This window comes from Parus major, chromosome 1A (assembly GCF_001522545.3).
Source record: "Parus major isolate Abel chromosome 1A, Parus_major1.1, whole genome shotgun sequence".
Taxonomy (NCBI): domain Eukaryota; kingdom Metazoa; phylum Chordata; class Aves; order Passeriformes; family Paridae; genus Parus; species Parus major.
In genome coordinates this window covers 65,326,013-65,347,507 of record NC_031773.1, presented here as the reverse complement: position 1 = coordinate 65,347,507, position 21,495 = coordinate 65,326,013, and the positions used below count along the sequence as shown (strand labels likewise).

General features: G+C 37.8%; 1 long non-coding RNA gene across 4 annotated transcripts in view; it reads left to right on the top strand.

Annotated features, from left to right (window-relative positions):
• Positions 1–8,442: 8,442 nt before the first annotated feature.
• Positions 8,443–21,495, top strand: part of LOC107205021 — a 102,363-nt gene continuing 89,310 nt past the window's right edge. For 2 of the 4 annotated variants that reach the window (XR_001521815.3, XR_004497586.1), the window contains exons 1-2: positions 8,615–8,706; positions 8,817–8,908. This is a non-coding gene — a long non-coding RNA (uncharacterized LOC107205021). Of the gene's footprint in view, positions 8,731–8,816; positions 8,909–21,495 lie in introns of all 4 variants that reach the window. The other 2 variants (XR_004497588.1, XR_004497587.1) reach the window with 2 other exon arrangements.

Genomic DNA, 21,495 nt, shown 5'->3' with positions numbered 1-21,495 from the left:
AACAAGGGTACACACTCTGTATTCCAGACTCCAACAGAGGTGACTCCAGCACACAACAGCATTCCCAAGCTTGCTCAGGTCCAGGTGCTTTCTGCAGGGCTGGTTTGTCTCCAGTGGAGGTGGCACGTGTCTCTGGGAGCGCTGGAACCACCCCACGCTCTTCCCACGCTCACATTTTCTGTCATCCACACTGCACCGACACTTCCTGGCAGCTGCCTAGACCTGCCTGCCAAAGAATGCCATCCAGTGCATGTGAGCACAGCATCCAGCATCCAGTAATAATATTTGATGATATCCATTTCTGGTTATAAACAATTTGCCACAAAACCAAAAAAGTACCGACTGTTCTCAGAACCCTTTATTTTTTTTTTTTCCTTGCTGCAAATTCATGCTTCCTTAATCTTCCTAGGATTTTTTTTTATCAGTTTGTTTTTCAAGCATTTGTTTAATTTATGAGTTTATTAATTTTCCAAGAAATTTTGCTAGCAGCATGATTTGCTTGTGTTTTTCCAGCAGGAAATGAAGTCAAGACTGGTGAATGATGCCAATTGTCAAAACTTTATTAACAGCAGAGAAAAGTTTTTTGGAGAAAAGTTGAGTTTTACCACCTGTGTTCTCAGTCCTGAAGATGGTTTTTGGTGAGGACTTGGGTAAATCTCCTCCCAGCTCTCCACCTCTGTGTAACATGAGCATAATGTGTTATCCAGCCTAGAAAAAACACAGTTCAAAGTAGAAATAGAAAGTCTGATAATATGGATGTAAATTGTTCTAGATAAGCTGGATCTTGGAGCCTTGAGGCTTTCACAAATTAGCTTTTAATGTCCAGTTCATGATTCTCAACAGTTTTTAAAAAAATAAGTTAGAAGAATAAAGCCAAACAGAATGTGACAGAATCCTTCCCTCACTTTTTACTCAGACAATAACTGGATTTTCAGCCAGAGCTTGCTTATATGCATGCTGAGCAAAAACTATTAAGGGTCCCTAGAGGGGTAAATCATTTTATATTGTAAACTGTGAGAGTGTCTTCTCTGCCATCCACTGCATTGGATGGGTTGGATTGAGTTGTACAAGAAGAGAAGGAAAAAAGGCAAACAAACCCCAAACTTAAATACCACATTACTCAACGGAAATTTGCTCTCAAGTGTTTTCAGGGTTACCCATGTGGGAGAATGGCAGTTGTTTATTCCAGCTGGATAGTACAAAATGTCTCCTTTTACCCAGATATTGCTAGGAAAAAAATGATCTTTCTTTTTTGAAACATGTTAGTTCTACTGTGCGCTCGTTTGGTTTTTGTTGGTAGTTTTTTTTTATCTCATTCTTTGCTTAGAGTTATCCTTTATAGAATTAATATTAATTTCCTGGTACATGTGAAAGAACAGAGTTGTGTCCAGCCTTCTGGAGTTTGTGCCTTGAGCTACAAATCCAGGGAGAGTGTAGGAGTGGTTATCCCAATCCAGCAGGAACACGTTTTGAAGTTTTGAGAGCGGTGATGGATGGACAAGGGCGTCACACTGACAGGAGAGCTTTATTAGAAAACTCCTCAACAGCAGAATACTGGCTTTATTAAGACACACTAAAGGAGACATTAATTGGAATCATGTGTATCCATGACAAAATAAAAGAAAAATAAATGTTTGAAGGGGAGATAGAATCAAATGGGATGATTTGGTCTAACACATATTTAATGTGATGCTGACAAGCCTGAGCAAATTCGCTGGGACCTGAAGAATAATCCAAATCAGCTTTAAGTGAGGTTCTGAAATTGAAAACTATAAAGCTTATCTTATAGACTGATACACAAACTGATGGCTCTTTGAGGGTTTGGCATTAAGCCATCCAAATCCTGAATTTACAGCAGATGGTGAGGGTGTTGCAACTCCCCATCTGCTAGAGGTAATACTTAAAAAAATTGAAATAGGCTAACACTAACCTTAAAAACAATGTTAGAGTGATACTTTTTCCTCCTGACACCCCCACTAATGGGGAAAATATGAATGCAAGTGCTGGTCTTTCCTTTCATCAGAGAACTTTTCTTGTCTCTACTGGATTGACTCACAAAGTGCCTTTTTATAACAGGTTGTTTTGATTGCATTTTCTGCCTACAAAACCTTCTTCTGTAAAATATGTGTGAATTTGCATTCCTAGTTTATTATACTCCTGTTGCTGTTCCTAGTGGGCCTGTAATGTTTACAGGGTGAGAAGAAGAGGGAACTTGTTTGTAGTACTATATTCTTTGTGTGATTTGACAGAGAATTAGAGAATTTGGGTGTGAAAGTTGTGCATGGCTGGCCTGAAGATAACATGCTGTTATTATACCTAGAGAGAGGAAGCAGGGAGAAAAATCCTTGGAGTTCTGTATAAGCAAAGTCAGGATTTTGATGGCAGTGTGTGGAAATTCACATTTGCTCTCCACCAGAAATTTCTTACTCCTCTAAGTTTTGGAAAAAAGCCATGCAGGAAGTAATATTTTTTTTCCATACCAGTGGATCCCAAAACACCTTATAAAAGCATACATTTGTAGCAAAACAAATATGCCTCTGTATGGGCTGCAGCATAAACCACCTAGATAACCACTGTGGAGCAGACTTGCAGGCACAAGAATGTTCTCCTCTCCCAGACATTTTTATCCTTATTAAAACAACCTACATTATCAATGTACCACAGTCATAACGAGAATTGTTGAGGTTTGCCAATTAATTTTGTTAGAATAACCTAAGTTAAGGAGGTAACATCAGATTTACCAGTCTGGGCTGCACACAGGGATGTCTGGAGCAGTTCAAGCAGTGTAATAGAGAAATGAATCAAGCCCTTTTTCGACAGAGCTGGCTTTTTTAGCGACTTTCACTTTTATAAAATTGAATGACACATTTGTGAATTATGAATTATGGAATTAAGAACAGCAATTCTATGTAACTCATACAAGGCTACCTCTACTGTTAAGTTAGAAAGAATCTCCTTGAAAAAACACATTTCAGTCTGACTAATGTTTCATAGGAAGCAGAGACTGTGCCATAGGGGTTTTTTTTATGTGGAACAGAACCTATTAAGCACCTCATGACGTGGAGGCAATTCCAATTACACAAACAGAATTTTCTAGATTTACTGGCAAAGTTACATTTCAATGTTACAACAAGTGGCCATACTTTAAAGCCAAAACAGCATTCACATAGTCCCACCCTGGTAATTTTCTAGCCTGGTTTTGGATGCAATTACTTAGAATTCCACATCCAGAAAAAAAAGGGAATAACAACTTGCCTGTTCCTTCTTCCTAGTTGAGCAGTATTGTCTTTCTGGAAAACCTACTCTCGCAACTCAAAGCTATATTAAAGGAAAACAGCCAATATAATCATCTTTTTAATCTGAATCATATCTCCTTTTAGGAAAGCACTGAAAACCAGTAAATGCTGGTTCATTTTGGTCTCCATGACGCACACAAGATAGGGCAGAGTTGACCAGCTGCAGTGAACCTACTGCTAAGCTCAGCCAATAGATTGCTCCACACTCGAAGCAGATGTTTCTCTTTTAGACTAATGGAACTCTTGCAGACCATATCCCATCCCAAGAGAAAACACCAGCACAGTTGGAAGCTGGAAGGACTCATCTCAATAACAGAAGCAAGGTGCCAGCAGCATCAGCCACAGTTTATTAATAAAAACCCATGGACAGAACGGCAATTGCATTTTGTTTTAAAAGAAAGCCCACATAAACCAACACTTTTTCTTCTCTACATGGCCCTCTTAATTGTAGTGTTTCTTTGTCCTGTAGCAGTAGACTTCTGTGTGAGAGAAGAGGAAATTAATCTCTTGCTATTCGCCTCACTGTTGCTCTGTCAGTCATAAAATGGGAGAGAGAACTGAATTTGTGGAAATACTCATTGTTAGAAATTCATATCACATGTGATAATTGATACTCTGTCTATGTCCTAGGCAAAAATAAGGAGAACTTCATTATACTTTGAGAGCACAGACTGGGTTTGATTTGAGTCTTCTACCTGGAAATACCTCTTCTAATGTCAGTCCATTCGTATTTGTTTGTCCCGCTGTAAGAAGGGAGAAATGCTCATTATATTTCTCCAGAGGAGGAATGACAATGAACAGAGCTAGGCTTCCATATTAGATTTGAATAAGAATTGTTTGCAATTCCTTGAAACATTCCTCTTGGGACTTGTACATCCGTTTTTGTCTAGTCAATGGTTTTGAGAGCTACTTTTAAAATGTGAATTAATGCTGGGGTTCTATATCTTCTGCAAATGTGACCTGAAACCTGGAGAGCCAAATTTCTTAGGAATAACATAAAAGACAGGAAACTGGGGAACAGTTAGTATTGCTTCATTTCTGTTTTCCAGAAGCAGTGGCAAGGAATAGAATATCTTCTCTGGGAGAAAATGTTTTAAATTTCTGCTAGGTCTGGAACAAAAATATCTCTACCTCTATCTCTCTGGGTTTATAGCATTGTATTATAGCATAGCTGGCTCCAAATTTTACCTGGTTTCTACAATGTACATATTTCTCCCTGGAGCTACACAATGAAGGGACTTGTTAAGGACTTGATCTATTGGCAAGAAGGCAAGAGTGAGGAAAATTAAGATGTTAGTGTCAGAATACTCCTTTCCAAAGCATTTAGGGAAGGTAGATCACCTGAAAAAACCTCACCACAAAATGGGAACTGCTGCTACTTCCAGCAGCCCAAGTGCTGAGCAGCTTGCTGCTCAATTTTTTTGCTATTCATGTCAAGTTTTGGGGCAGATAACATTTTTAGCACTCAGAAGTTCCACTACAAAATGAGGATTACACTGTGGCCACCAGCACCAGCAGTAAGATTTTTTGCCCTGGTGAAACCTCTGTTAGTGATGTTGAGGGAAAATCAGCAGTTTCCATTATAATACAATTGAAAGGGAATGGCAAACAACACTGGATCTCACATTTCATTGGCTGCATAGAAGTGTTGGCTTTTAATAACATCTTCTTAAGATTATTTATATAGTCTATTTGCCATTATCCATATCAGTTCATGCCCTTTGTGTATTTTAGATAACATTGTTGTGTTTCCTTTGACTTATCATTTGGTGTGCTGTGAACTTGCCAATAGTGAGAGCATATAGGGGTTGCCCCTGTCTGATCCCTTCCCCAAGCTGTTTATTAAGGAACAACTCATTATTAGAGGTTGTAAATTCAGCTTTTACACTGGAGGTCTCTGTAGCTTCACTTGCAGGGGCTCTTTGCCTGTGCTTCTTTTGTTTAAAATTATATTGGTTGTTTAAATGCTGAGAAATCTTTCTGGAGTGAAATGAAAGAAGTCAGGCAAAGCTCAGCACCTTTTTCTGACTGATTCTGAGAGACTGGGAAGTGGGCTGAATTTCCCTAGAGGCTGATCTCACTCAGTTCTGAGAGTTAGGCTTGGTTTTCTCTAGAAAATTGGCCACCCACATGAGCTTTAATCAGATCCAAACTTCTTCTGCCAGCTTTATGGCTCTCCTGACAATTTTTGAGGAGGATCCACGGAGAGATCCATTTATTACAGTAACCAGAGCAGCCAGCTGTGTATCTGTACTGTTGAAGAGCTGGGATAAAGCGTTAGACAAAGCCATCTGAAGCAAAAAATGTGTATAAAAAAAACACCTGGAGATATCATCTAATTGCAGCTAAGCACTTGGAAAAATACAGGATTGACTGGATTGCTAATGACCTACTGATGCTGATTGCTAATGATTAAAAATGTAAGCATAAGAAAGAAAAGATGCTTTCAGACCCTACAAAATCTAAGTAATAGCTGTATCTACAGAAAGAGGTTCCTGAGTAGATAAGATGCAAACTATTACAGCTCTCCCTGCCTAAGAGCAAATAGAAAAATAATGCATAAAAAAATGCAATGAAGCAGCTCTTCCCAAGCATCTATGAACCATCATATCAGCCTCTAAACTCTTCTGACTCTCCAGTCATTTGTGAGTCCAGCTCCTGTAAAGGATTACCACAGCCTCCCAAGAATTGTGAGGATTAAGTATTGTGGGTTTTGTTTTTGGAATTTTTTTTTCCTCCTTCTGGACATTGGACTACACATTATTCCTATGGCCAAATCACAACTGTGAGACTCTGGAACTTGTGCTGACAGCAAGGCACACATTACTTTTATTTTTTGTTTTCAGTTTCTAGTGTTAAAAAATACTCTGCAGTGTAGATTTTAATTTGTATTACAAGACAGCCTGCCTCTCCAGAAGAAAAACAATATTTGATGCAAAAATTCCTCCTCAGAAAGGCTTCCAAAAATGAAACAAAGGAGGAGCTGATTATTCTTTCCAGAATCTGTGTTAAGAAAGGCTCTGAGCAAGCACACAGGGGGTACCCAATAAGTAATTCTCTCTTTTTAAGACCACAGAAGTCACCTAGGGTGCTTCTGTGTAATAAAAAAACCAAGAACAGCTGATTGTCACCTGCACCCAAGAAGCAGCCACTGCCAGGCACCAGAGGCAGGATATGTCATGCAGGATGCACTTGGGTTGTGTGAGATCCCACCTGCAGGGCTGCATCCAGCTCTGGGGTCCCCAGCACAGCAAGGACATGGGCCAGGGGAGGCCACCAAGGGGTTTGTGCAGCCAAGGAAAGGTGTTTAGTGCTTCCTGTAGGCTGAGGAGGATGTGAACCAACAATGCTGGTAATTCAAAAGGAAACATAGATATGTAATTCTGACCCTTTTTCCTGCCAAGTCCCCTTGGGACAAGGGTAACATTTCACCAGCCTGTTCCCTCTGACACATTTCCACAGTTCACTTGCAGCCCATTGCTGCTTGCATCTATGTTTTTGCACTAAATCTTGTCTTCATCCTGGAAGCTCCTCTCAGTTATTCCTCTGCCTGGACCTCTGATGCCCCTGTCACTGCTGTCCCCCCATCCTTCTTGTCCTCAATTCATCCTCCTTCAGCTCATTGCTCATCACCTGCTTTTCCCACACCATTTTGCAGTTTCATTTTTGTTTCCACTACTTGCTCAACAACTGGCTCCCTTTTCAAAGTCAGTATTAGAAGTTTGTCCCGTTCTTCATTGTTGAAATATTGGTTGCTGAGGTCTTTCTGTAAGGCAAATAATCCTGCTTGCCCCAAATAGAATTTAAGTGCTTCACAGTGTAGAAAACTGTGGGTTTTTTTTGTATTGTAAACTACCAACAGCTTTTTCAGGTCTTTGGTTTTAATAAAGGACACATAGCACAGGAGAGGAGTAAAAATGTGGAGTGGCATGTTCCAAATTTCGTTTAAGTATTCTAAATGTGAATACTCTGAAAGATAAAAAGAGTTAAGCTGATGAATGCTCTAGGCTTTTGTGATAATGGAAAGCTGGAAGGGAATTTGTTTGTGGGTTTCAAGACAGAGTTCACATTTATTCACTTCTTAACCACTCCCATTTCCTTCATCCATTCAGCAGATAAAGCTGCTATCTAAATCAATAGCTGTTAGGCTTAAAATATTTCCTATCATAGTTCTGTAACAAAAATATTTTCATTTGTTTCAAACTGGAATAATTTCCACTTCTTAGTGGTAAAAGGAATACATACATATATATATACATGTCTCTATATATGCCCATGTACACAAAGATACAAAACAGATTAAGATTAGGTGTATAATGTGAAAAATGGAACTGGAATAATTAAGCTATATCAATGAATTTTAACATGATCAAAAAGCACTAACCTCTCTAGAGAATGCTATTTTTTCACTGAACAGTTGAAAAAACAAACCTTTTGCTATCTTGGCAAAGGGATGTTTGATTTCTGAGATACTTGGAAGATTTATACTTTAATGTATAAATATTATAAAAATGTACATTTTTACTGTCACAGTACTTTAATTCAGTGCTCAGCTTTCTATTTTGAGGGTGTCAGTCAGGTCTGGTTTCAGTTTAGGGTTTCAGTAACTACTGTTGCTGGTCTGTTCTTTAGCAGAATTGTCCTGTGTCTGAGTTGGATGTCACTTCCTTGCCTTTTCCCTAGAAATTCCCAGGAAGATTATGGATGAACTGTACACTTCTCTAATTTTTCTTTCTACAGTGTCTTTGTGTCTTAATTCTGGAGAAGAATGCCCAGCTTTCAGCCAGGGTAATCCAGCCCAGTCATCCAAAGTTTCTCTTGCCAGAGTACCTTCTCTGAATGTCACAGTCCTTTCTCCAGTGGTGGTGAGCGCCCACCTTGCTCCTCACTGACTCCTTCTGCAGCTTCATAGAGTAAATGCACTTTTCCAAACTGCAGCTACTCTCTACATATCTGCTACTCTCAGCATGCCAGGCAAAGTCACTGACTCCTCCACCTTCACCTGCCCCCTCTTCTGCTGCTTTCAAGTGTTCCTGTGCATTCCAAAATGCCTCAGTTTATTTATCTACTAAACTCCAAATCCCCTCATTTCATCATGAACTCATTTAATTTTCTACAATAACTACTATTCCCTGTCTTCTCTGTCTTTACTCTTTACTGAACCAAACTCTGATGAGTTTCTTTATTTGCATTCTGATATCCAAGTGTTGTTTTCCTCTTTAGTCTCCATTCCTTTGTCTCACTTTTCATTCCTCTCTGGTTAGAGCAGCTTTAACTCAGCAATCAAATCAGGCTCTGAGGTGCAACAAAGTGGTTGCCAAGAATCCAGAGCTTTCAGGTGAAGTAAACAAAATGTAGTCCCTCAGCAGAGGTGCATTCATGTTCTCTCACCTGGAAAATATATAACAGAGTGGGTCTTTAAGATTCTGATTTGGTAAAATGAAAGAAATCTCTTTTGAGCTCCTGTTACCTGTGAATTTTCAAATGGCTATAACCTGGCCTAATCTGGTGATTTTTCAGAGCATGAATAGAAGACTAATGTAAAGAGCTGCTCTTCTTTTGTGTCAGGATTGCTGCTCTCATAAGAATGTTCTGTCTTGATGGGGAAAAAGGTAAGTAAGCTGTTCTTAAAAAGAATAATAATTCATTTTTTTTTTTCTGCTGAGTTTTTTAGTAATTATTGGGCAATTCTGGCTGGAATCTTACATTTTCCCTCCCATTTAACTAAAACAAAAAGTCAATCTGAAGCAGAAAGTGAGCCTGGAAACTTTCAACCAGAACAGTTGGTTTACTCATGTTTTAAGTAATGGGAAACAATGTTCAGTGAACTTTAATAATATAGGTAGTTCTTATTTTACTTATAACAGGAATTTTAGTGTGGAATATGTGTGTGTGTTTCATTAAATACACTAAGCTGAAGTCCTTACTGGTTTTACTACCTAATGAGTATTGTATATTTAAATGTAAGAAATGTATTAAAATTTACTGGAAATCAGGAGAATATGTGAGCTCTCAAGGTGTTTCTTTTTGATGTACTGGATAATAAAATTTGATGCATTTCATAAAATGATGTATATTTTAAAAATATATATCATAGTAAAAGTCTGGTGGAAAAAAAGAATTTTTGCTTGCTTTCTTGGGTCTGCTATGGATTTCCTGAGAATGAGCATAATAATTTAACCTTCTGTTTCCATGTGCCTTATCTTTAAATATTTGTCTTTACATAATCCTTTTTCCTCCTCTGTTTCTTATAAATGCTTCTAAAGCCCGGATTGTTCTTTAAATGGGCCTGTAGTAACTTGCATGGTTGATGGTTCTACTTTTTTTCTCTTGATTACTGGCAGAATTTAAAATAGTGCTGTCAGCTAGTTTTTTCTAAACCTATTCCAACTCCACATGATGATGTACCTGGCTTGAACTGTGCTTTAAAATTATCCTAAATAAGCATAATCCCTTGTATGGGAATCAGAGAAGTGACATTATACTGATTTTGGGCTCCTTCACCAACCTGACTGGAGCAGTGTGGAGTTTGCATTTGCCACCTTAGTGGCTGCTATTGTTTTTTTGCAGACAACAAACATTACAGAACGTTTTGTTAATGCCCTGCAGCCTCTGTGGAATGGGAACAGTGTTTGTTAACACCATTCTGGAATGCTGAGCTGAACCCACAAACACACTTGTGTCACTCCTCATGAGGTGCAGGCTCCTGCTCAGGGTGTGCCAGGATGAAATGGGCTGGATGAAAGGGCTTTGTCCAAGCTTTAACATACAAGTTGTTCTGTAGGCTTGGACACAAATCGTTCAGCCCAATGGGTTCAAAGAGACACCACAGGACTCTGAGATCACAGGGAACTTCCTTCTGCAGTCCTGTTGTAAGGATATGAGTGTTGGTTTGACTCAAACAGAAGGTCACTCGTCCATGTGGATGTAATTAAATGTCTTTGATAACCTTTAATACAAAATTACCTTGAGTAGCCTGGAATAGATTAAATTTAGAGTAATTGGCAGTACGGTGTAGGACATTTTGTTTTCCATTTTGACTTGTTAAACCTGACTACTTGGACTTTTTCTTTCTTGTGTGTGCACTTGCCTTATCGATGAAACTTCCTTTGAGCATCAAAGACTCCCTCTAGGAAATCAAAATTCCTGGATTATTGAAACAGAGCCTTGTTGACTGAGGTTCTTTTATCAGACAGGTGAATTTCCCACAGGCTTAGAGTCCTGTGTTAAAAAAATCACCTTGATTCCAAACCACGTTCTTTAGCAAAAACAAAAGAGTTTATCTGAAAAAAAATGTTTATCTGAGTGTTTCATCTGGGACAAAACAGGCATTAGAAGGTGCCTTCTCCTTTGTGTGTTAAATGTCTTCTAGAGCTTAACATTTTCAGTATTAGCTTACCAACCCCAATGTTTGGAAGGGAAAAAGTTAATTCTTTAAGTACAGGTTTGGAAGCTCACTTGGCCAGGGGGGCTGTGGGATCAAAATGTCCTGCCTGGATGTGACTTGGAGATACCTAGAAGTCTCCAGAGGTTTTACAGATTGGCAGCTGAATCTGTACCTAGATAATTGGTCAGGAGTTGTTCCAAGCCACATAAAAAGAAAACTCGAGCAAACAGCCACAGGGGAACTCCTACAGACTTTGATTTGGCATTGAAAGCTTTTGGTCCATTGTGAGGGTAATCTTGGCACTGTCATGTGAAAACTAGACTCAGGTTGAGTTGTCCTGAGGGGTTTGGTTTCTGCAGCTTCAGGAGTAAACAGGAGCTGCTGAAAGATGTTCACAATCACAGCGCTCTTAACTTGGCAGGCCGAGGGAAACAAAAGATTGTGATTCTCAAGCAGGTGAACAAGCTGAGAATTACTGAAATGTCTGCAGCTGAGTCTTGTGTCCTTAACTAAATCTGGTTATTGAGAGACTTGATGTCCTTTGGAGATGCCTGAGCTGATCTGGTATCAGAGTTGACTGGCTGTGCCAAGCTACCAAAGATGCTTCCCCATTCAGAGTGATCTCAGGAAGGCAATGCCACAAGGAGATTTCATGTTTCAGTCATGCTGTTCCATCAGAAGGAAGAAGAAGAGGTTTATTTGTGGCTAGATATATTTTGTGGTCATCTTTTGTTCTCCTTTTCTTTCTGTATTTTATTTAGGTATTTCCTCAGGGAAGCCATGAGATCCTTATATATGTTGGTTTAATAGATAGGTGAAAGCTCCCATATATTTTCCCCCCAATTACTGACCTGTTGAAATACCTCTTCATTTTGAGGCAGATATCCAGGAGACAAAGTAGTTCCCAGCAAAGTTGTTTCCCTGCTGTGTTTTCCTGGGACCTGTTCCATGTTCTGAGGTGAGCTAGCTTTGAGTTTGCTGCAGTTGTATTAATTTTAGATAAATTTGTTTGTAATATGTGATAGGAGCTAAAGGAAAATCTAGAAGCTGAAGCCACTTGAGGTGAGTTCTTCTGCAAATAATAAAGTAAAATAAAATAAAAAAATGATCCCAGCCTAGAAAACCTTGCAAGCTTAAGTGCAGGACTAAAGGTGGAAGAATGTGACAAGGATATGGCAAAAGGAGAATACCTTGTAGTATGACACCTGCTTCAGTTTATATCCAGTGCCAGACTTGAGGATGGCATGACATCCAGATGCCACAGATTGTCCAGTGAGTTTGAGAAGTGAGACATCATGGAATATCTACCAGTCAAACAAAAATAGGGGCTACAACTTTACTTTGTGTTACTTCATGCAACTTTACAGCTTCAAAATCACTTTGAAAATAAAATGCTACTTAGTTTTTGCTGAAGTTTGAAGTTGAAATCATCCATAATTAGTGTGAATATTCTAAAATATTCCAAGGTATGAATAACAGTTACATGTTACACGTATATATTTCAGCAGAAATCCCTTTCAGGTGTCATAAATTTAATCTGTATCATGAGGAAAGGGACCACAAAGAGATATTATCTTAAAGTTCTGTTCTATTAAGTGACTTCTATCAAGTTTCCTCTTTTTTCCCATAGTGCTGAGATTTAATTCCACCCCTGCCCTCATCAGCCAAGTGAGACTACAAGTTTGGGTAAACATTTACAAAAAAATCACTTATTTTTATCTAGGGAAACTTTTTGTAGGGAAATTTTCCTTACAAGTGAGGGAATTTGGTTTTAGCTAAACCAGCTAGGGGCTTTGTTTTTTTAATCCTGGAAAAGAACTTGAGTTGTTTGTGGTTTTTCATTTGTTTGTTTCCTGATTCTAAGGCAACACTTGCATCCATATTGATCTTGGCCTTACAGCACTTGAATTTAGGGAGCCTGCACGACCCTTTATGGATCCAAATTTCTGGTCCATTTCTAATTTAACCAGACCCTCTGGATGGACCAGAGCTTAGCACAGCAAAAAACAGAGAAATAATCAGAAGAGGAGTATCTTTGTGTTATAAAATGTCACTCACTAGTGTACATTTTGTTGGCTTTTCTGTGAGATGTTCTATGTTTTTTTTTTAATAATGAAATCTTGGATCATTTACTTCACTGTTATTGTTCCTTTCCAATTTAAAAAAAATCAGCATATCCCTTTGACTGATACAAATTCTTATTTACTTTCTCAGGCTTCACGTACTGGGAAGATTGTTTATGATATCTGTTTTTAAAATGACAAGTAAGGCTTTATTTTTGGCAGACACCCATCAAATTTTAACTCCTTTCTGACAATCATGATGATAAGGAAGCTTACATCTGTATTAACATTGTTGTTGTTGTGTCCTGATTTTTTTTGTTGTTTGTTTTTTTAAAGAAATATTGAGATTTTACGTGGGCAGTACTAGGCCTCAGAGTCAATTTTGTGCTACTGCTATTCCTCAAGTAAATGCATTCCTCCTTTTTCCCAGTTTATTCACCTGAATTCCAGGTGCAGAAAACTGCATTTCACACAAATGTTTCTGAAGGTTTCTATTTCTTTAATAATTATAATATTTTTTCATAATTATAGAAATATATAAATAAAAATTTAAATAAATTGAAATATTAATATAAAAATATAAAAATGTAAAAACCCCCACACAATAATTTATAGTGCATGAATGAAAGTCTAAGCAAGTACTGTTGAGGCTCCCTAAACTGTAACACCTTGCAGCTGTCATGAGCTCTCAGTATTGGTGCACTCCAAAGAGAAGTTGTTTGAAAGCCAAAGTTTCATCCTTCACTGTTATTAGAAGAAAATTAGACTTCCAGTTTTTCTAAAGTTCTTAAAATTACTTAATTAAAGATTGCTGCTGTTTGCAAACTGGATCATATTGGGGCTGTTGGGCCAGTTGTCTTTGTCACATCGTTTTCTTCTTGTTCTTACTGATGTGAACAAGTAGGTTTAAATTGTGCTGAATCGAAAATAAGTTTTACATTGAACCATCCAGGTTGAATAAATAACAATAAACTACAGGCAGGCAACTAAAAATGAGTCAGAAATGGTGAGATGAGTCATTCAGTGTAGAACACATTAGTTTGAATTGTACAGAAATACCAGTTTTTAAGCAGAACTTAATGTGAGTTATCAGAATTAGGAGTTTCTTTTTGGGTATTTCTATATTTATAATTTATATTTGCATATTATTTTATATTTAAATTAATATTTTAATTTAGATGTAAATTAATATTTTAATTTATATTTTAAATTACTTAAAATAAATACATTTATTAAATATATAGCTATATATTTTATATTGATATTTATACAAATTTATATATATTATATTATATTATATTATATTATATTATNTTATATTATATTATATTATATTATATTATATTATATTATATTATATTATATATGATGTAATATATATTATATAATGTATAATTATATTTGTTATGTAATTTATATTTATATAATTTATTTTTATATTTATATAATATATATATTTATAATAAGTGCATTAAGAAGGATCACTATGTCTTTTTTTGAAAATGACTTTCTGGATATTTGAAAGAAAAGTCTTCTTCAAAGTATTTGCAGCTACATTTACACGAAAAATATTGACTTTTCTTTGTGTTGTTGTTTTGGCACCTCTGCACTAACACCAGCCTCTCCTGCAGCTGAGAACACCCATCCACTGCATTTGTATATTTATTTTATATATATATATAATATATATATAAAATATATATAATACACATATATATTGTTATATATTTATTTATGTATAAATATATATTTATATATAATATATAAATAATATATTATAATATAATATATTAATATACATTAATATTATATGTATTATATATATAATACATATATATATTGTTATATATTTATTTTTTTAAAATAGAGAAGAATAAAAATCTTTGGAAAGAATAGGGGTTAGAATTCCCTTTAGACTGTAATTGTGCAATTAGTTTTCAAATCAGACATAAGGAAATTCAGGCTGTTATTTGTCAGATCAGGTGTCATGCATATCCCTTTTTCTTGGAAGTTTGGGGTTCATCACTGACTAGACATCATCAATCTTACAAGTCATCTACTTTCTAAAGTTATTGGCTTGTAAATGTGCTCCTGTGAAAAGGTGTGATTAAACACAGTCCATGCCCTGGGACAATCAGGAGCACTCCTGGATGAAGGGAAAATCAAACTAATGGTGAACAAGCCCCTAGCAATTTCCTGGTGTGTTGCTTAAAAATGGACATGATTTTATTTCCTTTCTGAATATCAGGATAATTGCACGTTTCTGGAAGGTCTGATCCTAATAATGGAGAGTTAAATATGAGTTCAGAGCAGAATTTATAAGAAATCATAGATCAGTGCAAGAGGCTGCAAGCTTTAATTTGACATCTTATAGAAAAGGTATGGAAGCACCAATCCAGCTGTTCCTAGGATTCCTTATTGTGTCCTGCAGGATTAGTATTAGATCAAGGGGCTTTTGCTGAGCTTGGTTTTATTATGTCATCTATTAATTCTGATAAGAGTAACCAAAAAAGTGTATTATTCCTTCTGGATTTTCAGAGTACAATGTCAAATATGTAAATGTTATCACAAAATCATTTCAATAGAGGCAAATATCATTTTAAACACTTGATTTACAAGTGCTTTTCCACTCAGAAATGGTGACCACAATAACCACAGAATCTGAATCTCCAAAACCTACATAAAACACAGAAGAGAACTCCTTTTAACTTGGAGAATTGTTTTAAAAGAAAAATGCTATAAAAGCTAAATGTTTGAAGAGACAAAATGTTCTTTGTGACTCACCTTGTCTTTATCAGAACAATCAGGCTCCTGACAGTGCCTGGCCATGGCAGTGTTATTTCTGTGAATTACCTGGCTGCTTGCAATGTCTCTGTTTCCAGGAAAAAGCATCTCAAAGATAGTTTAAGGAACCAATATTATCAAACTTCTCATGTAAATTGAGTGGATTCTGAATATCTGGGAGTATTTTAGGCATGGAGAGCTCATCTATCACTAGGCTACTCAGCTGGGCTGTTGAGTGGACTCCTCAACAATTGCTAGTCACTTTTCCAGTAATTATATTTTCATTGTATATTTTGCTCTCTAGTGGTAGACAGTTTCCCCCTGCTTTTCTGATGATCACAGAGACTAATTTGCATTTTGTCATTGTGTATGAGTTAATATTTCTAAACTAAACATTGAAAATAAATATCCATTGCTTTGCCCTGGCAGCACAGCATTCCACCCCTAAAACTATTTCTTCACTTATATTTTCTTCTCAGCCATTACTCTCAAGAATGTACAGCATTTATTCAGCTTCTCCATAGCACCATGAGTTCTTTACAAGGTGATGTCTTTTGTATTTGCTTCTACATCTGGAAAATATTATCTGAATCAATCTTTTTTTTTCCTTAACTCACAGTAATACACCATTCATTATGAGGAGAATCATTACTTTTTTTAAAAAATAGAATGCATTAGTTAAAATAATAGAAATACTTGGATTTTTCTTCATCAGTGTCCAAGTATATCATCACCTGGTTTTAGATGTGGTGGTTGATGCCTGGGAAATTAGAAAATCAGTCATTTTGTGTCTGCATTGTGCTGATTCCAGGGAATTTGGTTTGGAGCCAGAAGGGAAATGTATGGAAATCTTTCTTGCAGCATCATTCCCATAACAGACATCAAAATAGTGTCGTGTTTGGCTTTGGAGGAAATATTAGTATAGTAGAAAAAAGTTACAATAATTTGTTCTGCTCAGCATAACCTGCAGGATTTTTGAGGGTTTGAGATTTTTTTTGGTGAAAGCTGCAGCAGATGGATGAGATATAATGTGTAACAAAGAGGGTTTGTTTGAAATGAAGCTTTTATCAATAATTAGAGAAAACATAAGACTTACAAATCGTTTTCCCTCTTTTTGTCCCTTCTCTTGATGGTCACATGCTTCAGGCTGTTTGTTGAAGACCATGATTTTTGTGAGTCAGCCTTTCCCTCACCACATGTCTGTGTTTTTGAAGGTTTTTACACATTTTGAGCATCATGGTTTCTTGTTACAGACAGATTTTTGGAAGTTTCCAATATGGTGACTCTTAATTAGGACTAGACAAGATCTAAGTGAAGCAATGAAACTGTTAAGTTTATCCAATTTCAGACACAGGCTGTCATGTCAGGGAAGTCCAGCTTCTAAAGGAAACTGTTTCAGCTGATCAAGAAGCTTTGCAATTTGAAATTTAAAATTCCTGGTGAAATGTACATCTCATGTAGTGTAGGTGTGGTTCCACTGTCCATAAACTTTTGTTGTTCTCATGGTCTGTACTGAACTCTTGGCATTAATTACATCTTGTACCAAAAATCTACATTGCTACTTTTGAATTCAGAGCACTCAGGGATGGGCAAAAGTTAAACTCCAATTTGTGGGGAAAAAGGCCTCTGAGTAGAGTCCTGTCTAAGGCCCTGTGTCTATTTTAGCCAGTAATTACATAATTACAGTTATTGCACTCTGGAGGACACCTGTGCATGAACCATAAAGAACCAAAGAAGAAAAAAATGTTTCGTTGTATGCAAATAACAAAGGCAAAAAGTTCTGCAGCTGCTTCTGGACCTCTTTAGCCATAATGTCTGGGCCTAATGGCCATTTTTGTAGTAGAAAGTGTCTTACACCATGAGTAATAGCATTTAAAATATAGCAAAAGCAGTGTTTTGCATAAAAACTGTACTTCACGATATTTGGCTAAAAAAAATTGTAGATTGTCTTTGTTCCATTGGCCTTCAAAAGATTAATCTGGTATGAAGCAAGGAAAAGCAATATACATCTGAAAATGCTGAAGAATGGAGCTTTCATGGGCTTTTTTGTTATTTTTTATAAGCAAATGGTTAACATACATTATGCCAATTGTTACAAGTAACAATAAAGAGGGGTAAATAAGTAACAATTGAGGGGTTTGGGTGGGGATTTTGTGAAGTTTTTAAAAAGTACCAAATTTGGACCAAAGCAGCTTCTGTGTGTGGTGTTAACTACTGTTAATTACAGAGTAATTAATGAAAGACTAGTTCCTTCTTTTTCCTTCCATATTTTTCCTGTTTTCATGTATCTATGTATTTTTAAATTTTATTTCATTTTTTATAAGTAATGATTTAAGGCTCTAAGCTAGAGGAGACAGGTAATATTATGAACTAGATTCTCTTCCTAGGCGTAAAAAAATCACTTCCCAGTTGTCCCAAATAGTGAAACTGGCCCTCACTTGTCTCCAGTTAATCAATCAATATAATTTGAGGCCAGGCAGTGTGCTGAGGTTTGCAGAAGTGAGACTGAGCTGTGGAGTGCCTGGAGCCACAGGGAGAAATGTCCTCACTGCAAGCTGAGGCTGTGCTCCATGTCATGACATTGGCTGCAGCGTGATGCTGCCCATGCTTGTTTTAAAGATCCTTATTTTTAATGTATTGATGGCTAAGTCAGAATCCTAGGAAACTTCTTCTTTACTTTTCTGTCCAGCTAGATTAAATCATCCATGACAGAGTTGTTTAATCTGCTCTTGAAGAAGAGTTCTCTTTTCGTAAGCTGGTCCCATGCTTCGCTTTCTGTGCTGTTAGAAAGTTGTGTCAACACTTGACTGTCCTTCCTGGCAATTTAAGCTCATTATTTATTGCCTTGTTACAAAAGAAAAAAAGAAAAGAAAATATTGCCTTTTTATTTTTCTAGTTGCTTTTCATATTTTTGGAGGCTGCAGTTTGTCTCAAAGGCCTCTCATATTTGAGTGTTTTGGTGACTTAACCTTTCCTTGAGGGCCACACTTGCATCTGCTGTCGTGGTGGCAATGAAAGCCTCTCTCCCCATTGTTTCTCAGTGCTTGTACATGCTGCTGGCTCACAGGTGCATAAAAAACACTGTCAGGAAAGATCCAAGGCTGAATGGATGTGATGTGCTGACGTCAATGACCCGGGCTTCAAAACAACTTTATAACCTGGAGAAAACAGAACGAGTCTATAAAAGCTGTGGGAGTAAAATCTGTTGGTTTCTCAGTGCTGCATAATCCTTCCTCAAACACAGCCACCCCCAGCAGCCCCACACTGCTGGCTCAGCCTCCAGCTGCTCATCACACGTTCAGGCTTGTCTCTTCCTTCAAGGGAGCAGACAAAGTAACTGTGCTCAAAACACCTCGTATTTCCTCTCTGGAAACCCTTTTGGATGTGTTTTCTTGCACTCCTTCAAGGCAGTGACAGGCTCATTCTCTCTGGTGTAAGACAAATGAGCACACAGTCCAGTTGCTGCCTTCCTTTGGATGTCCTCTGGAGTCTTTATGTGCACCCCAATCTGATGTGGCTGAGAATTGGTGACCATCTTGCACAAGGCACCTAGCTGAGACCTGGAAAACAAAAGCTGTTGAGGAAGGGCTTTCCAGACCACCTCTTCCTTACCAGCCACTTTTGTTTTTCCTTGGAGTGTGCTGTCTTACACTCATTTTAAACCTGTATCCCTGGGGCCTGTCAGTAACAGGTGTGGGTTTCCCCCACCCCTAGCCAGAAATCCTCCTTTGTGAGCAAGATCATTGGACTGATCCAGCTGAAAATGTATCCAGTGACAAAACCAGCAAGGAATTTTCTGTGCAACCTCTGCTTTGCAGTGGGATGGCACCAGCACCACTGGAGGAATGAAGGATAAATTGGGGTGGGCACAGGGCCAAACTTGCAGAGCAGCAGCCTAGTTTTGACTTAGGTTACTGACCAGCCTTGGAGGAATCTGAGCATTTCTTATCTCAGGCAGGTCATTAAATCTCAGCCTTGCCCCCTCTCAGCAGAATTGTTCAGTGGTTTAGGCTTCTCCCTCCACCAGTGTGTGTGACCTGTGCTCTCATATTGTTAGGCAGGCTTGTGCTGCCTGTCCCAGCACACCTGCATCAGTGGTGGTGCTCTTTCAAATGTGCTTCTCCCCACAGCTCTGTATCCTTAAAACTTGGTTTTATGGGTCGCTTCTTCCTAGCTTGTCCACGTCTCTGGAACTCATAATTGAGGCAGGTCTTTAAAGGGAGGGATGTAGGCTCAGAACAACAAAAGCAGCAGCTTGAGAAGGAGGAAATTCCACATTTGTAACCTTTTTGGGCACCAGCACCTGCACCAAAGCAGTTCTGCTGAAGTGCCAGGTTTCAGCACAAGCACAAGAAACCCTGCACCCCTACACCAGCCTGGGTGCCTCTGTTAAGGCAGAGAGGTTCCTGCTTTGTTGAAGTTGGGTTTAACTGTGTGACCCTTCATGGGGGATGTGACCAAGCAAGCAGCTGGGGTCACACTGAATTTTCAGCACAGTGCCCTGGTCTCAAGGTGCTGGTGCCTTTTTGCATCTCTATTTCTGCAGCTGTGTGTGTGCTCTGGATCCTATGGGACCACCTTCCCAGGGCCAGGGAATTCTGTTAATGTTCCTGTGCTCCCTACCTAACACAATGTACTGTACAATAACACACAACATTTTTCATCCCTGTTTTCCAAATTGTCACATTTCATTAATCCCCTTCTGGCTGTACTGGTAACGAAACAAAACCACTCTCAAGTCTGTCGCTGCACAATTTTTCTTATCAAAGCACTTTTCCCATAAAACCTTATGTTGAAATATTCAACAACCTTAGGAAAACATGTGACTTCCCCTCAATTACTGCCTGCCAGAAGTTGGCTTCTCTATTTAAAATGAGACCTTTAGACCATTTGGGGTTTATCTACAATAAGTCCACAGATGAGGTTCCTCCTTGACCCTGCAGCTGATTGTGAAACTGTCATAAGGAGAGAGTTATGCACTTCAAGAAGGCATAAATCACAGAGTTAATCATAATCAAACTGAGGAAGTTAGACAGGAATCAGTTAAAGGCACAAAACCAATCTAGCAGCCATTGCAGCTGCCCTTCTTGCAAATCCATCATTTGGAAAAGATAAGCATCCAAGGAAAAACAAATGCCTCTTGCTTGAATGCACACAATTTCCAATACAGGGGTGGTTGCCTTGAAATCCCAGCTCTAATTTAATTTGCTTTATTCAAAAAATTAATTAGAGGTGAGGATGGAGGTGAGAAGCTGTTGTTTTGAGTTTTGGGGAGGGTTCTGTTGGGCTTTTTTGCCTTTGGTTTGGACTTTCTTTGATGGTACTTTTATTTTGTTGTTTGGGTTTTTTTTTGTTTGTTTATTGGTTTTTTTTTAATCATGCTTCTAAAGTTCTCTGTCCAGCCTGACCCAACAGAGATTATCACAAGAGAAGGTCTTCCAGTCTTCTAAAAATCAATTTGGTATTGGACAGAGTGAGCACAGAACTGGGCTCAGAGGTGATGTGCAAAATTCAAACCTGAGTTATCAGTTGTCAGCTGAAAGTCTAAATGTAAAACCTTCTTGACTTGGATTATTTATTGGATTGTTATTTATATTTAATTATAATATATATTATACTTTAATTATATTTATTACTTATAGGAACGTTCCCAGAAGCTTTACTGTAGTTACTTAAGAGCAAGTGTAATATTGCTTCAGACAAACAAAACTACAGAGAACAGATCTTGGCACAAAAATTATTTGCTGCTTCATTGAAGTGGAGGCAGCTAAAGGGGTGGGAATCCAGTTTAACAGTGAAATAAAAGAAAAGCCACTACCTTTATGTATTTATGTTAAGGTTTGGTGGGTTTTGGTTGGTTAGTTGGGATGGAGGGGTTTTTTTGGCATTTAGTTGGGGGTTTTTCTGGTTTTTTTTGGGTTTTTTTTATTTTTTTTTTTGGTTTTTTTTTTTGTTTTGGGGGTTT